The sequence below is a fragment of the Chrysochloris asiatica genome, unplaced genomic scaffold, assembly GCF_000296735.1.
Source record: "Chrysochloris asiatica unplaced genomic scaffold, ChrAsi1.0 scaffold00298, whole genome shotgun sequence".
NCBI classification, from domain to species: Eukaryota; Metazoa; Chordata; class Mammalia; order Afrosoricida; family Chrysochloridae; genus Chrysochloris; species Chrysochloris asiatica.
The window spans coordinates 677,048-687,093 of NW_006408816.1; the positions used below are offsets into that span (position 1 = coordinate 677,048).

General features: G+C 37.3%; 1 pseudogene; it reads right to left on the reverse strand.

The window, feature by feature from the left end:
* Window positions 1-5,545: 5,545 nt before the first annotated feature.
* LOC102818728 lies at window positions 5,546-10,046 on the reverse strand (annotated as a pseudogene).

Consider the following 10,046-nt stretch of genomic DNA (forward strand, 5'->3'; position numbering starts at 1 on the left):
GTTGATGATGCATGAAGGGGATTGGAACCATGGCAATGAAATGATATATGATGGAATGAATGTAAAACTAAAGTTCTCTCATGTAAACATGTAAACTATCATATAATTCACAATAAAACATTAAAAACAAAACAAAACAAAACACACTGCCTGGTCCTGCACCATCTTCACAATTGTTATGGTTGAGCCCACTGCTGCTGCCACTGTGTCAGTCTAGCTTTTTGGGGATTCTGTGTCAACTTGACTAGGCAAAGATTTCCAGAGATTTAGCAGTTGATATGTGCCTATTCCCATGGTGATGAAACCTAATACAAATATAGTTAACTCTATGATGAGTGGTTATGAGTAGCCAATCAATTGAAGGGATGCTTCCTTGGGAGTGCAACCTGCTCTCAATATAAAAGACACGAGGGAGTTTTCTTTCTCTTCCACTGGGGACCTGGGGCTCTGTAATTGTAAGCCATTTCCTTGATAATAAACATTTTTCTCTCTCTATAGTTATATATGTTCCAAAGATTTTTCTTCTCTAGAAAACCTGACCTACGACAGGGGTCTTCTTTTTCACTGACCCTCCACTTTACCTAAAAGCATGATATCCTTTTCCAGGGATATAGCCAAAGTATGAGAGAATACATTTTGCCATCCTGGGTGTACTTCTTCCAACATAGGTTTGAAGACAGAATGGCAGTCTCTTTCCTCAATAACCTTTAAGTGGAGTGGCAAATGGTAGTTAAGAAACTTAACTGGCCACATACTCTATTGCATCGCCTTCAGAAACAAGCAAAGGTCAGTTTTCAGAGAGAAATACTAACACTTTCCAGGCATTAGATCCACCCTTTCAATAATGATTTAGAGTTACATACTGTCTTGTGGTGAATTATTACTTTGGAAAAAAAAAATAGCTCTATGAGGTGTAATTTCCATACCATAAAATTCATCTGTTTAAATGTACAAGTTTGACTATATGGATCATAACAAACTATGGATGACATTGGGAAGAATGGGAATTCCAGAACACTTAATTGTGCTCATGAGAAAACTGTACATAGACCAAGAGGAAGTTATTAGAACAGAAGAAGGGATTGTTGTTGTTTTCAAGTGTTGTCAATCAGTTCCAACCCATTTCAACCCTATATAGGATTTCCAAGGATTGGATGGTTAGTTTGAACCGCCAACCTGCAGTTCAAACTGACCTTGCGATCGAGTGCTTGTCCTACAACGCCACACCAGGACTCCACAGAAGAAGTGTTACTGAATGGTTTAAAATTAGGAAAGGTGTTGTACCAGGGTTGTATCCTTTCATCATACTTATTGATGCTATATGCTGAGCAAATCATCTGAAGTTGGATTATATGAAGAATGTGGGAATATTCATTAACCCGTGATATGCAGATGATGGAATCCTGCCGTGGTAGTGTAGGATAAGCAGTAGACCACCGGGTGTGTTTGAACAGCAAGGTTGGAAGTTCAAACTCACCAGCCACTCTTTGGGAACCCTATACAGGGTCACAATGAGTCAGAACTGACTCTATGGCACTAACAACAACAACAGCATCATTCAGATGATACAACCTTGCTTGTTGGAAGAAAAGAGGGCTTAAAATATTCATAATGGATTGCATCTCATTGTACAGAAAACAAAAAGTTTCACAACTATATTAATAATATTATAAATGGATAAAATACAAGCTGCCAAAGACTTCATTTTGCTAGGTTCCACAATCAACACTCATGGAAGCAGCAGTCAAGAAATCAAAGGACATACTGTATTAGATAAATCTGCTGCAAAATATCTCTATAAAATGTTAAAGCGCAAAGCTGTTAGTTTGAGGATTAATGTACTCTGATTTTCAGTTGCCTCAGATGCTGGTGAAAGTTGAACTATGAATAAGGAAGACCCTGGAAGAATTGATGGGACTGCCAGAGGTACAGCCAGAATGCTCCTTAGAAGCAAGGATGATTAAGACTTTATCTTTCATTCTTTGGACATGTTGTCAGGAGTGATCAGTTCCTGGAGAAAGACATAATGGTTGGTAAAGTATGTTGTTGTTGTTAAGTACTAGCAAGTCAATTCTGTCTCATAGGGACCCTGTACAGGGTTTCAGAGGAGCAACTGGTAGGTTTGAACTGTCAACTTTGTGGTTCAAACCAATCTTGTGGTCAAGAGCATTATCCTGAAGAACCTTTCCAGGACTCCTGGTAAAGTGTAGCGTCAACAAAAATGAAGAAGATCCCCAACAAGGTGGACTGACACAAGAAGCCTGAGGACAAAGGACTGAGATCCAATATCAGGGACTTCTTTGGGCCCAACAGTGGGCTCAAACATAACAACTGAAGATGACACAGGACTGGGCAGTGTTTCTTTTTGCTGTGTATACAGTGGCTATAAGCCAGAACCAAAGAGATGGCACCTAATAACAAAAGTGAATGGATCATTTAACACTTTTCTCTGTTTTCTTTTTTAGCAGTTAGTCCTTATTATTGTTATTAAGTGCCATTGAGTCAGTTCCTACTCATAGTGATCCTGTCTAGGGTTTCTGAGAAGCAACTGGTAGGTTTGAACTACTGACCTTGTGGTTTGCAGTCCAGTACTGATCCTGGTGTGGCACTGTGGGTTAATGCGCCAGACTGCAAAGCCATTTGAACTGCAAGGTTGGCAGTTCAAGCTCACCAGCTGCTCCTCGGAAACCCTATGCAGGGTCACTATGGGTTAGAACCAACTCGATGGCACTTAACAACAACAATAATAACAAAAGTAAAAGTCAATGACTTAGTAAATTCATAAAAATGCATAACTACTGTCACAATCCAGTTTCAGAACACTTTCCTCTAGGAATTTAAAGACATAAATATCCAATTAAATTCCTTTATTTCAAAGAAGTTAATAGCACTGGCACTTAAAAGAGAGGACAAGACAAAGAAATAATGGGTTTTTAAAATTTGATTAAACCTTAAAAATATAATTTTAATACAAAATTATAAAAGTTTAATTTTTCATTTATGAATCATGTAATATTAATATCTTAAAAGATAGACAATATCAAAGATTTTTATACAACCATAACACTTTAACATGTATGACTTTTGGAAAGTTATACCATTGTGGAATAAGGTCATCAGCATTGGAAGTTTCTTAGCCTTCCTGACCTTTTACCTGGTAAGTCTCCGATCCTAGTTTCACTCAAATACCAATTCTTTGAGCTGGCACACTTAGACTACCAAGCAATATTGAAGATAAACTCATGGTGGGGTAACCCAGGTGCTCTCAGCATTATTTAATCATCTTTTTACTTTGACTTAGTTCTGTTCACGTATCTTATGGTGGCTATGCATCTTTATTATCTCAAAGTTCTCTGCTACAACTCTACCCTTTTAGTTTTCAATAGATGGGAAATTTGATTAGCAGTTCCAAATGCTTCAGAGATTAACTGTCCAGTGGTTTTAACAACTGAAAGGTTATGCACATTTTTGGAAAGAAGCATTTCAATTTAGTAAGACTGAGCAAAAGACAACCAGCCATACATTAAAAACAAAAGGGTAATCTTTCAAGAATTTGGTAATAAAAAGTTTTGTGTTCAAAGAAGACAGCAAGTTCAGAGCAGGGCTATCACGTTCGAATACTATGTCCTTGTTTGGATTAGAAAAAGGTGCTTTCTGTTGGTGGACACATTCATAGTTTGAGGAGCAAGAAGCACCTTTCTGCAAAGGAACAGGCTTCCCTTCCTCAGGGTTGTTGAGTACCCTGTATAGGGTTTCCAAGGAGCACATGGTTAGCAGTCCACTGCTTATGCTACAATGCCACACCAGGACTCCTCAGTCTGAATGCCTATATTTACACTTTTAACTAGGTGTACTTTACATAGTGTTGTTGTTAGTTGCCATGTAGTGGATTCCAACTCATAGGGATCCAGTGTTTGCAAAGAACTGTTCCATAAGGTTCTCAAGGCTGTGGCCTTCCAGAAACAGATCACTGGATCTGAGCTTCAACCACCAACCTCTGGGCTGGTAGTTGAGCACGTATCCATTTTTACCACACAGAGACAACCTATAAAACTGTAGTGACCTTGAGTGAGTGAGAGTTCTTCAAAGCTAGGACAAAGCTTTCATGAAATTAATTCAAAAGATTTTCTTTGTTCCTTAGTGGTCTGGATATAGGAATGGAGAAGGAAGGCAAACTGGTTGTTTGGTTCCAGGCTGGGGTTTTGCAATGTTAGTACAGTATAGCCAAATCAAAAGGGGACAAGTTATTAGCTCTGGCAGGTTTCACTTATATTGGAACCTACAGTATATAGTAAAGGAAGTCATAGTCCTTCCTTGTGAATATAATCACCATTTTACTTACATTTGGGCAACAGTAAGTTAAGGGCAGGTGCATCCAATCCAAGCAGTGAAACAATTTAAGCCAAACATGGTGATTTCTTTCTCTGTACTAGTAGTTTAGGGCAGGCACGTGACCTAGTTCTGGCTAAAGATACCTAAAAGAAAATATGATAACATCTGGGATTATTTTTTCCTCCCTTTGGTAAAGCTATATAGAAGAAATCTTCATTTTTTTCTTTTAGATGTGGTCTTATAAGGGAATAATGCTTAGAATTATGGCAGCTATTTTATGATCATGAGTGCACAAAGTTGAGGTTAAAAGCCTACAAAATGATGAAATGAAAGAATCAAGAAACCTGGATCTTTGATTACTCCTATCTTTGTCATTAACGGTTCTCATTCTCTTTTTGTTTTTCATTCTACAATTTCTCTAATTTGCTCTTTTTCTTCTAAGAATGACATCTTTTTCAGAGAGATAATAAGATGGTCAAATTTATAATCAAGAAATTTATCTGTACTTGACCAGAGGTTTCAGTGGCTACTATACAGTCAACTAGACTAAATTTATGCTAAATATGAACATTTTCCTAATAATACTTTGAAGTTATATATCATTTATCCTCCTCTGTAAGAAATACACACTCTTATTTTACATAGCTAAAATGTCTATAATAAACTACAGAGTTTGCTAAGGATAGAGGTACTCTGGTTAACGTGCATTAAAAATGGTATGGTCAGTGGAAAAGAAAGGATTCTAAAATATGAATGCAAGCCTTACCAACATACAATGAGCCATTTTCCACAATAAAAAAAAAAAAGCTAGTTCAAAGAAAGGTCTCATTCTATAAAGATTTTTTTCATTTCCAAATCTCAGTGAAAGGAACTTGAGTACTAATTTATCAATTTTGTTTCTATTATAGGCCTTAGAGATACCTCGCTAAAAATTGGTTTCTGACACAAGAGAAAATACTGGAAGAATGTAATATTATAGTGACAATACTAAGGTCGACTGTTACAGACATGTTAAACTCATGGAGTATTAAATGGTTGCATCTTAATTATTTATATAGAACATTGGTTCAATAACAAAAATGGAGAACAGCAGCTAGAAACGTATCTCACTCAATGTTCAGAGATAAAAGGGTTAATCATTCTTTCCATTATTTTCTGAAAGTAAGTCCTTTTTCATATCGAAATCTGATAGTAATTAAACTCTGGTGCTTTTTCAAGATAACTGTATGAACAGGATGCTGAAGGCCATCACTATGCAGCATATTGCAACATAAGGACTCTTCTGTTCACCAATTCTGCACACTTCCAAAATATACCCAACAATCCAGTGTTATGTCTTTCCAGGATACTGAGTGTACAGGTACATATAAGCATCAAGATTACAGTCAACAGACTCTGATAACTGAAAATGTCAGATATAATGAGGCTGGCCAACAGTTCTTACACTTGCTTGACAGTTCCTTTTTCTATACTTATCTCTTAAGAGTTTAGTCTCAGCGCTCTGCTTTTCCTTTTTTTTCCTAGTGATTTTCAATACGGGGAATATGTACATTGAAATACTATATTTAATGATTTATATTTAAAAATCTATTAATTTTTAAAAAACAGCTTTGACATTTAACATACATACCATCCAATTCACTCATTAAAAGTATACAATCCAAACCCAAACCAAACCCAAGCTCATTGCCGTAAAGTTGATTCCAGTTCATAGTGAATCTGTTGTTGTTAGGTGCCATTGAGTTGGTATGACTCATAGTGACCCTATGCACAACAGAATAAAACACTGCCTGATCCTGGGCCAACCTCACAATTGTTGCCACACTTGAGCCCACTGATGCTGCCACTTTGCCAATCCATCTCACTGGGGGTCCAATAAAACTGCCCCAAAGGGCTTCTAGACAGTACATCTTTACTGAAAGCAGATGGCCACATTTTTCCCTCATGTATTAGCTGGTGAGTGGTGTGAATTGCTGACCTTTTAGTTAGTAGCCTAGAACTTACTCACTGGGTTACCTAGACTCCTAGTATATCCAGTTATATATTTCATCACATGTATTACTTTTATAAAAATATTTATCAACCCAATATAAAACTCCATAGCTCTTCATTTTCCCCAATCTCATATCCTAAAAAACCAACAATCTACTTTCTGTCTCTATAGGTTAATTTATTCTGGACATTACATATAAATAGAATCATAAAATATGGGTGGTCTTTTATAACTGCTTTCTTTCAATTAGTATATCTATAAGGTTCATCCATGTTAGCGAAAACGTTAATGATGTTTTGGTTTTATAATACAATCTATTACAAAAAATAAATCTTGCTAAAATATTTTTGGCTGGTGAGCATACATAAGAAATGAATGACAGGAAGGCATCAGAACTGACTAACAACAATAAAATGTGAGTGTTGAAATGAAGCATAGGTTCATTCAACATATTAGCATTCACTATTTGTCACTGCTACTTATTAACTATACATGATGATTCTTTAAATATTATCTCCATTGTTAATCATCCACTGAAAACCTAATGAATAGCAGTGAAATACTGTCAGCAGAATATCAGATATTGAAACATGATGAAGAGCACCGGAATATTGTCAGATATAGTGCTGGAAGATGAGCATCTCAGATTGGAAAGCACTGAAAATATGACTGGGGAAGAGCTGCCTTCTTAAAGTGGAATTGACTGTGATGGTGAATGGAGCAAAGCCTTCAAGACCTTCATGGGATGATGGGCACAACTCAAAATGAGGAGAAACAGCTGCAAACAACCATTAGTAATTGGAACATAGGCTGCATGAAGCATGAAGAATCTAGGAAAACTGGAAGCTGTCAAAAGTGAAATGGACCCATAAACACTGATATCCTAAGCATTAGTGAGCTGAAAAAGGACTTGTATTGGCTATGTTGAATCTGACAATCACATGGTTTACTATGCCAGGAATGTCCACATAATTACAAAGAAGACCAGTTATACAACTGTTATTCAAATTTAGGCACCAACCACTAATTAGAAAATATGGCCTTGGTAATTCTAGATATCGCATGATAGAATTTTGTAAGGCCAGAATTACCAAGGCCATATTTTCTAATTTTGGATCCTTCTTTGTTTCCAGCCCTTGCATGCCAATTACTAGTAAATATCAATACATCTTGATTGCATGTTTGGATCAATTTCAGACTGAAAACGTTGGTAGTATTTGTTAATTTCATTATTCACTGACTTTAGTGCCAACGGCAGATTGTGGAACAGACCATCAATTGCTCATATGTAAGTTCAGGCTGAAAGTAAAGAAAATTCAAACAAGTTCACAAGAGTCAAAATATGAACTTGAACTAATCCCACCTGAATTTAGAGATCATCTCAATAACAGACTTGATGCATTAGATACTAATGACTAAAAACCAGAAGAGCTGTGGGATGATGTCAAGAACATCATACAGGAAGAAAGCAAAAGGTCAGTAAGAATACAAGAAAAAGGAGGCCAAAATGGATGTCAGAAGAGATTGAAACTTGTTCTCTAATGTAAAGATTCTAAAGCAAATGGAAGAAATGAGGAGGTAAAGAGATGAACAGAATATTTCAAAGCGCAGCTCAAGAAGACAAAGTAAAATCTTATGAAATTTACAAAGACCTGGTGTTAGAAAGTCAAAAAGGAAAGAACACACTCAGCACTTCTCAAGCTGAAAGAACGGAGGGAAAAATTCAAGCCTCGAGTTGAAATACTGAAGAATTCTTTGGCCAAAATACTGAGTGGTACAGAAAGTATCAAAAGAAGATGGAAAGGATACACAGAGTCACTGTACCAAAAAGAAATGGGGACGTTCAACCATTTAAAGAGGCAGCATATGATCAAGAGCCAATGATACTGAAGGAAGAAGTCCAATGTGCACTGAAGGAATTGACAAAAAACAAGATGCCGGAAATTGATGGAACACAAATTGGTATCTTTAAACAAATTGATAATGCACTGGGACACTCACTCATCTATGCCAAGAAATTAGGAAGACAGCTACCTGGCCAATAGATTGGAAGAGATCCATATTTGTGCCTATTCCAAAGAGAGGTGACCCAATGGAATGCAGAAATCATCTGACAATATCATTAATATCACATGCAAGTAAAATTTTGCTAAAGATAATTCAAAAAGAGTTAAGGAGCTGCCATAAATTCAAACTGGATTCAAGTGAAGATGTGGAATGAGGGATATTGTTGCTGACATCAGCTGGATCTTGGCTGAAAGCAGAGAATACCAAAAAGATGTTTACCTGTACTTCATTTACTATGCAAAGGCTTTTGATTATGTGGATCACGGCAAGCTATGTACAACACTGGGGAGAATGAATATAGCAGAACACTTAATCTTGCTCATGAAGAACCTGTACACAGACCAAGATGCACTCCTTTGAACAGAACAAGGGTATGCTGAATGGTTTAAAATTGGGAATGCTATGCATGAGGATTACATTCTTTCGGCATACTTATTTGATCTGTATCCTGAGCAAATATTCTGAATATATGACTATATGAAGAATGTGGTTGGAGGAAAGTTCATTAAGAACCTGTGATATGCAAATGATACAACCTTGTTTGCTGAAAGTAAGGAGGGCTTAAAATACGTATTCATGAAGATCCAAAACCACACCTCAATGTAAAGAAGAAAATCCTCACCACTAGACCCATAAAGAACATTGTGATAAATGGAGAAAAGATTGAAGTTCTCAAAGACTTTGCTTGGATCCACCATGTACATATAAGTCAAGAAATCAGATATATTGCCTTAGGCATATCTATTGCACAAGACATCTCTAAAGTGTTACAGAGCAAAGTTGTCTGTTTGAGGACTACAGTGCACCTGACCCAAGTTATGCTAATTTCAATAGCCTCATATGCACGTGAAAGTTGGACAATGAATAAGGAAGACCATAGAATTCATGCATTTGAGCTATGTTGTTGTTGTTAAGTGCCATCGAGTCGGGTCCGACCCACAGCGACCCTGTACAGGGTTTCCGAGGGTGTAAATCTTTACGGGAGTAGAAAGCCTCATCTTTCTCCCGCGGAGCGGCTGGTAGTTTCGAACCGCTGACCCTAAGGTTCGCAGCCCGATTCGTAACCACTACGCTACCAGAGCTCCTTGTTGGAGAAGAATATTAAAGTTACCATAGACTGCCAGAAGAACAAACAAATCTATGTTGGAAGTACACCAGAATGCTCCTTAGAAGCCAAGATGGCCAGACTTCATCTCTCATACTTTGAACATATTATCAGGAGGAACCAGTCCCTGGAGGACATTATGCTTGCTATAGTAGAGGGACAGAGAAAAATAAGGAGACTTCCAATGAGATGCATTGGCACGGTGACAGCAACAATGAGCTCAAGTGTAGCGGCAATTGTGAGGATAGCACAAGTGTTTAGCTCTGTTTTTCAGGCATTCTCTGTTTTTAATACTTGTAATAAGTTTTTATTTTTTAAGGAGTCCTGGTGGTACAGTGGTTAAGCATTTGGCTGATGAGAAGGTTTCAAACTCACCAGCTGCTCTTGGCAAAAGATGTTAAGTTTCCCTGGGAACGTCTCTTGTAGGGTCACTATTATTGTTGCTTAAGTGCCAGCCTAACTGCACCATAACTCAACCTGGGATTTGAATCAACAAGGGCTCTCTCACTTGAGACTCCTGCCTCTCCTCTTTTGAGAAGGACGATTCAT